We start from the raw sequence: 8,439 nt of genomic DNA, 5'->3' as shown, positions 1-8,439 counted from the left end.
GATCAATTTTTACGATGAGAATTATTTATCCTCAAATAATTCAAATAGAAAACTGAAAGCATGACAACAAAATTATTCTTCTCATAGCTAGTTAGAATGTCATAAAAGAAATATTTTTCGATAATTATCTACCTTGACCCAATTACATAATAATATAAGGGTATAATTGAAAAAGAGATTTTTAAATAATTTGATTTCAAATACAAGTTGGGATTGGAAATAATTAATCAAACACTTGATAAAAATAAATCATGCATTATTAATTCCTGCATTACTAATCCATGCATTACTAATGCCTTCATTACGAATCCATGCATTATTCATTTTGTACCAAACGATCCCTTAGTAGTTCGTTTATTTAGTCTCATAATTTAGATCTATATTAGGTCAAATTAATTCATGATAAAAATTTTAAAAATAATTCTCAATCTCTTAGTTGGTTGTTTATAAATTGTAAAATGTTTTATAACTTGAGATGACACGGTATTTGAGATGATTGAATACATTTTAGGTTAATTCTTTTCGTTTTGAAAGTTAAACCAAAATCAATATTTGTAATTAACGAGGTCAAAATCTAGTTTTGATGATTTTGCTAAGTTTGAATGATAACTTATGACTCATATGAAAAATTCACACGATTTCCAAGAGGTTCAGGAAGATTTGAACCCTTTAGCATTGTTCTAGTCTTTTTATGAGTTTAAAGTAGACCACGTTAACATTTTGTAAAATAATTTTTGAATAGTAATTTGATGATTCAAACATGCAGGAATGTGTTTTATCATCGAGTTGCACTATTAACTCATATTCAAGAGGTCTCAAACAAATTTGGCGATTTATTGTGCTAATTTACTTGTATCTAAAATTGTCAATTTTTTTTGTGCAGATCAAATCGTTCTTCATATTTGTGAAGCTTTAGTCATCTTTACGTACAAGAATTTTTCAGAGCGCTCATGAAGAAGAGTTAATGGACCATGTCACATTATTCATCACATTGAGAGGGATATGATTGCTTTTGAGAGAGTCTAGATCGGTTCGTTGGTTCACACTCACGAAAAATGCTTGGTACTCAGACAAACAAAAATGTATTGTCAAATTTGGACCTTTTTTTGGGGGAGTTTTTAGCTCAAAATGAAGAGATTTTAAAGTTTTTTGAGATATCATTGTGCTTGTAAGATTATAACTCCCTATTTGATAATTTTTCGTTGATGCATCACTGATTTTGTCGTTTAAATTATGTATGAATATAAAAAGTTGGGAATTTTTTTTTACATGTAATTTGAAATTATTTTTAATGACTTGATAGTCAATTTAAACTTCGTTTTCGATAAACCTTCTAATTTGATTTCATTTTGGGTAAATTTATTTTGAAAGAAAATTTTATATAGATTCAAAGTCGGCTCGTAGGATTAACCTTTTCAACTCAATTTTTTACCTAAATTTTTATATTACAACATGAGCATCGTAGGATTAATCTAATTTTATTTTACTTAAATCTAATTTTATTTTACTTAAATATTTAGAATATTACTAATACTTATTAAACTTATTTTAGCATGGTTTAGTACTTTTAAATTATGATTTTTTTCAGCATAATTTTACACTATTTATTTTATATGATGATTTCATTATTATTATTATTTAATATTTTTATGTCATCAATACTCATTCATATTTTGTGTTACTTTTTTTTAAGAAACACCTTATATAATTGTATTTTGGTTGGACTAAAGAAATATTTGGAGCACAAGTAAATTATATGTGTGTTTGCGAACTTTACCGAAAAATACGGAAAAATCCAAAGTTCATTAGTTTAGTTTGATTTATAAATTTTAAAAAGTTCTACACAATAGTTTAATTTTATATATGAAAAACCCGAACCAACCCGAGATTAAAAATCCCAAAAAGAATTTCTGAATTTTATTAATTTGATTTGGTTTATAAATTTAAAATTTCTACACCAATAATTTGATTTGATATTTGAAAAACCCGAAAAGATCTGATCATGTACACCCATAATTCGTATTCACTAATAAATCATAATTTTGATAGATTGAGCTTGTTTTGAGGCTTTAATCAAAGAAAAAACAACGGTATTAGGGTTCATGGTATGTTTGCTCGAACAATATTCATTTTAGGTCATAACTTATTTTTTCTTATGCTTAGCTTAGGCGAAACATACTGTATAGAGCATGTTAATTATTAATTGGGTAAAATAATAAGCATGGAGTATCACACAAATTGATTGTTATTATGTAATTTGAGATTTAAATTTTAGATGATATATAATTTATAATTTAAATTTCATTGGTGAATTTTAATTAATTTATGACATTTTATCGTACATAAATTGAAATTACTCTCACTCTTTTATATTTACTTACCCCATATATCAAATTGTTTCAATTTATGAAATTAATAAAATTTTGTTATATTTTTCTATTCGAACCTTGTTTTTAATAGCTAGATAAAGTAATGATTAAAAAAAGTAGAATTTAAAAAACATACCTTTAATTCAAGATTTGTTTAAGGATGAGTAAAATAAGGACCAAGTAATGTAAGACAAAAAGAGTAAATAAAGAGTTTATATTATTAATAAAACAAGGACAAAAAGTTTTTGCATCCACTTTTTGATAAATTTTCAACTTTAATAAATTTAAAAATCTAAAAAATAGAAGAGCTCTAAATGTTAACTTCCTCAAAAATCTATCGTATCTATTTTACACTCGTTAATTTATGTTAATGTTATTAAGGAAAGATGATAATTAAGGCGTAATAGTTTTTATTTTTTTTACATTATGTATGTAAGATAATTTAGTGTTTTAATTTTAATGCCTGGTAGATTTTAAGTATTATTTTATCAATTTAGTGATACAAAAAACTTACTAGTTTTTGTAAGTTTTCGGTTTGGATCGCCCAGGTGGATCAATCCGACCGAACAAACCCAAAAATTTCTTTCTGAATAAAAAAATAATAATAAAAAGAAAGGAAAAAAAGATAAGTATTAATTTTAAAAAGGAGTGGGAACAATTACATAGTAATTGTTCAAACGTTAATAATCACACCTTTTTAAATTAATTATTTTTTCCTTTTCTTTTGACTTGAACGCTTCAGAAAGAAAATCCAGGAAGAATAACAAAAACCTCTAAAGTTTATAATAAAAACATTTAGTTTGTGAAAACCATCTTTGTTTCCTAGTGATTCAAAGAAGGATTTGGAGCAAATTATTCAGTTCGTGAATTTTCATTCCCTGCAACAATCAAAGGTACACAAATTTTATACTTAACTATGTTTAAATGTTTTCAGTATTATATATATATAAAAAAAAAAGATCATAAACCCGCTTATATGACATTTTTGAAAAGTTTAAAATGCTATTCACCTATTTTATTTTGTTTTGGAACTTTTTAACCTAATTTTTTCATTAAGTAGTATTTAATTCCTGGAAAAAAATTCCAATATATTTATAAATATTCTTTATTTATAGTTTTGATTGCTGATTATGTTTTATATTCCATATCAAGGCTAATACATCAAATTTAGCTTATGATTCATTAGATGTTTCATACTTTGAACGAGAACGCATATTAGTCTTTTTAGTTATAAGTTCAAAAAAAAATTTCCTTTGATAATTGTAGTCATTTGAAAATTTTTGAAATAGAGTTTTCAAGAAATTATCATGCGAATATTTCCAAGAGACTTTCGATTTTTCTCACATGAAAATTAATTGTTGGCTATAAAGTTTTTTTATGTGATGAATAAGCAGAGTCAGATTATTCACGATTTCTTCACGTGCGTATGAAATTTAAATATAATATGCGAGTATGTCATATTTTTTTTATGTGGTTTAGGAACTGATTTTTGAACGATAATGAATTTCTTTTCATAATTTTCTCTCTATTTATATTCTCATTAATTGTTGTAATTTGTAACCATGTGTATACTTGTTGAGTTTTAATTTTTTTTTTCTTCTATTTTTACTTATGTGAATGAACACGTGTAATTAGTCGCCCTTACTTTTCCGGAAAATAGTTTAAAAAGATATTTTCAAGCTATTGAACATATTGTCAACTTTTCTTATCGATGCTTAATTGGTTTCTCTATATGCATTATTTTCATGGATTTGAAAATCTTTGAAGTGAAGAATATCAATTTCTTTAACACGGGGGATTTGGATGCATGGTGTTGTTCCTAAATATGTGTTCGTCTATCACAAAAAATAATAATTATTCTTTGCTATGTGTATTAATTATTTCAAAGGGTAACTCGGTCCATCATATATATAGAAGAGGTAATGTGACACCTCTCTATGACTTCCATTCATTTTTATCTTTTCTTTTCTCTCTTTTTTGATATTTTTTTCATTAAATAATTTGTCTATTGATTAAAAAATTCAAGCATATTTATTATTATAATTAAAAAAGAAGAGACATTGACACCTTTCAATGGCCTACGATTCTATTTATCTTTTTTTTTTGCTTTTTTTTTAGTTTTTCATTAATCAATTTATTAAATAATTAAAATAATTAATCATATTCATTACATATAATTATATCATATGAAAGTTACAAAAAAAAACATCCACCCATTTGTATTCTCTAATTAAATAACATGTCCCCTCAACTTCCTTCTACTTAATTCCTATTATTTAAACCATCTATAAATAATATTCACTCATGCTCGTTTATATTTTCTCCAACTTCATATTGTTAGTATTATTTTTTTAATTTTTCAGCTGTATGAAAATTATGGATATATTTTTAAAAATTTATTCTTGTGTTACAAAGTTTATCAAGATGAAGAAGAAAGTTTAAAGGCACTGTAAGATTCGTCTGAGGAGCTTATCAAAAATTAATTTGCTACAAGTCACCAAAATGAAGAAGAAAGCTTAATGACGGTGGAAGATTCATCAAAAGTTTGTTAGATTATAATTTGAAAAAGTAGAAGTTTCAATAATTTACAAATATATAGATGCATTAATTGTTGATTATATAATTTTTCAATTGATAATTTATCCATCAAGATATGTCCCCTTCAAGAACATGATTATATTATAAAGCAAACTTTTTGTATCAAGGGCAACCTGATATTCAACTGGCTATTTTATTGCTTAAATATATATTTTTTGTGATATTTTCATCACATATACAAACTTCTGTGTTTTGAAAATATTATCCATACTCCATCAATATATATTATGTATATAACATGTTAATATGACACAATTTCTCGATCAAGATTTAATCATCTGTTGTTTAGTTTCATCAGCTTCTTTTCATCCAAATTTAGATGATATAACACATTTTTTTCTTTTGTAAAATTTGAATTGACCAAAAAAAGTGATGAAATTCTCTCCATTAAGTTTTTGTTTTGTATTTGTTAACACTTATGTAAAATTAGTCTATATATATGATTGTTGGATTCAATTTTCACAAAACGTATAATTCTTTTAATTTAATGAAATTTTTCAGAGTGAACCAATTTTCTTCTACCAGTATCCAATTGCAAGGAACATATTTATTTTCTTAAGTTAAGAAATCCTAAAACTAGAAAAATAATTATACATAGAGAAAATTGATATTTGTTTAATTAAGTTGATTATGAAACTGAAAAAATGATTTTAGTCTCTTCACTAATTAATTTTGGTAATGAAATTTTTTATAATATTTATTACATCTCATAAATTACAAAAACCTTCCTCTATTTACATTTTCTACTTAAATGACATATCTCCAACTCCTTTCGATGAATCTTTTCGTTATCTCTACATTTAGTTTTTTCAAAACATAATGATTTAAAAATTTTGTCTATAATTTACACATAAGATATTCAAGGTTTCTACATGTCACAAATGGATATGTTTTTTTCTCTATTTGTGGTTGTAAGCTTTTGATAACAAGATATACTTTAATTTTAATTTTTTAAAAATAAATAGGAAAATAGTACTATGTTGCGTTGTTCTTTTTATTAGTTGGTCCATTTCATGACTTACAAAAATCCTAATCTATTTATATTTTTACTTAAGTAACATTATTTGTATAATAATTCTTTGATAATTAATAAGAAAATTGTATCTTATAGATTGAAATAATTATGATAAACATTTTAAAGTTTTTACCAAAGTATTAATCATATATCTTCTTTTATAGTATATGCTACTTTCTAAGATTTATCACTAAAATAGTTGTTGTGATCTCGTGAAGCGCAAACATGTTAACTAGTTACTATATATTTAGGAAAGTTAACGAATGCGCCACAAGTTCACTAGTATAACTATATATTGCTGCAACTGTTTGTAACAAGGCACTAGATCCATAATTTCAGTAGTTATCCTACTGTCACATAATTAAAAGTGATGCTGCTACATGCATCTGTTCCTTTTTAGATATGCTGGTATGCGACTAGGGTTGGGCATTCGGTATTTCGGTTCAATTTGATTTTTTTTCGATTTTTTCGGTTTTCAGTTTTTGTAAATTGTATAACGAATACCGAATCAAAATATTTTGATTCGGTTCGGTTTTTATTATTTCGATTCGATTTTGTTATTTCAGTTTTTTAATGGGTCTGCTTAGTTGGGCTTTTAAAAATTTACAAATTTTTTTGTTTGATTTTTAGCTTAATGGGCTAAAAATAGTTATATAAAAAAGTCTTTTACTTTTTAATTTTTAATTTTAAATTATAATATTTATTATTTAATATTAATAATTAATATAATATAAATATATATAATAATATAATATATTTCGGTAAATCGAAATACCAAATTACACAAAATCACATATCAAAAATCGAACCAAAATACCGAAAAATACAAAAATATATACCGAATATCGAACCGAAAACCGAAATACCAAAAAAATTCGATTCGGTACGATGTTTCGATTTTTCGATGTTTATGCCCAGCCCTATATGCGACTCACATACAAGCATATCTAAAAATGGAATAGATTCAACAACTCCACTTTTAATTACTTCCTAAACAAAGATCAATAAGTGATTCCTATGACTATACACCTTGATCATTCATTTATTTGGAAGGCTATAGGTGTTAATTCGTACAGAGTAAACTACCCTGTGTTTCTTCGCAAAAGGGAAGTTGTTGGAATTCTATCTCCTGAATTCTTCACAGGATCACGTACAGACGATGTGTTTTTGTTTGTTTGAAACTTAACGATAATCAATTCGAACAACACAATATTTTTTGCAGATTACAACAATTACGTTTTGTAAAGCAAATAAAATAATAACACAATATTTTACCGCGGAAAACCCTAACTCTTAAGGGTAAAAATCACGACCTACACCTCTGCAGGATTCAACTCCATTTTATTAAACTTTAAGTCTCAACAAAAGATTCCAAAGCTATGTAGCCTAAAAATTATAAACTCTAATTCCTATAGAAATTATAAACTCTAATTCCTAGCTAAGAAATTATAAACTCTAATTTCTAGCTACCCAAAGACACAAAACCCCCATGTTTTATATCTTCTAATGTTTTTCAAGTTCTAACTTGTCGAACAACTCTTACTCACAAACTCAGATTGTAAACAAGACTCTTGAATACAATCTTACAATTTTTCCTCACAAATTGCAACACTCCAATAAATCTCAAAACTCTTTTAAGCTTCTTGATCGTGTTTTGATCTTCTCACTATATAAGTGCGCAATTTTTTCTGATGCAAATAGCTCTCTATTTATATTTCAGAACTTCTACAAATCCTTATATAATTCAACTTGTATTTGCCTTCTTCAAATCCTTGTTGACTTCTACTAGGACTTTGAACAAAACCTCATCGAACTTGAATTTGTTCTTCAACGAAATACTACTTATCAACTTCAACAAATTTTTGTTGAACTTACCTTTAACAACTTCTCCTTGAATAAATAATGAGGCACACTTTCCTTGTTTAATAAGAAAACATAATTTCCTTAAATAAATAAGAAAGCACAGTTTCCTTACTTAAATAAGAAAACATATTTCCTTAAATAGATTTCTGCTTTGTTGAACTTGTACTAAGCCGCCAATTTGAACTTTTGTCTTCGCCGCAACCGCTTCTGTGTACTTCTTAAACTATGTCGCCTCAAGCTATTTCCTTAAACAAGTTTGCTGAAAACCTTTTCAAATCAAAATTGCTGAATTACTGGACCACGTTTTTACAACCTATTCTTACTACCTGCTCTTCATGGAATTTACCATAGTTCAAAACACATAGATTTAACAGAAGTGACCGGAGTAAATACATGTACAAGACTCGCAAGAAGCAAACCAGCATGTCAGAGTTGTAAATTCCAGGCAAAGGTGTACTTTGTCCGAGTCCTAATCTCTTCCTTAATCTGATCATGCAATTGACTAATTAAGTTCCAGCTTCAAGCCTTCGATTATCTTCAATCTTTATACTTTCTCGGGTGAGAGGGCCAACGTAGTTCCATGACTGGAAATAG

General features: G+C 26.3%; 1 protein-coding gene across 13 annotated transcripts in view; it reads right to left on the bottom strand.

The window, feature by feature from the left end:
- Positions 1-7,824: 7,824 nt before the first annotated feature.
- Positions 7,825-8,439, bottom strand: part of LOC101258734 (uncharacterized) — a 48,524-nt gene continuing 47,909 nt past the window's right edge. For all 13 annotated transcript variants that reach the window (XM_069295028.1, XM_069295029.1, XM_069295038.1 and 10 more), the window contains one exon: positions 7,825-8,429. The gene's annotated coding sequence lies outside the window, so the exon portion shown is untranslated. The remainder of the gene's footprint in view (positions 8,430-8,439) is intronic.

This window comes from Solanum lycopersicum, chromosome 3 (genome assembly GCF_036512215.1).
Source record: "Solanum lycopersicum chromosome 3, SLM_r2.1".
NCBI lineage: Eukaryota > Viridiplantae > Streptophyta > Magnoliopsida > Solanales > Solanaceae > Solanum > Solanum lycopersicum.
The sequence above is the reverse complement of the archived record's forward strand: the minus strand, read 5'-3'. Positions and strand labels throughout refer to the sequence as shown.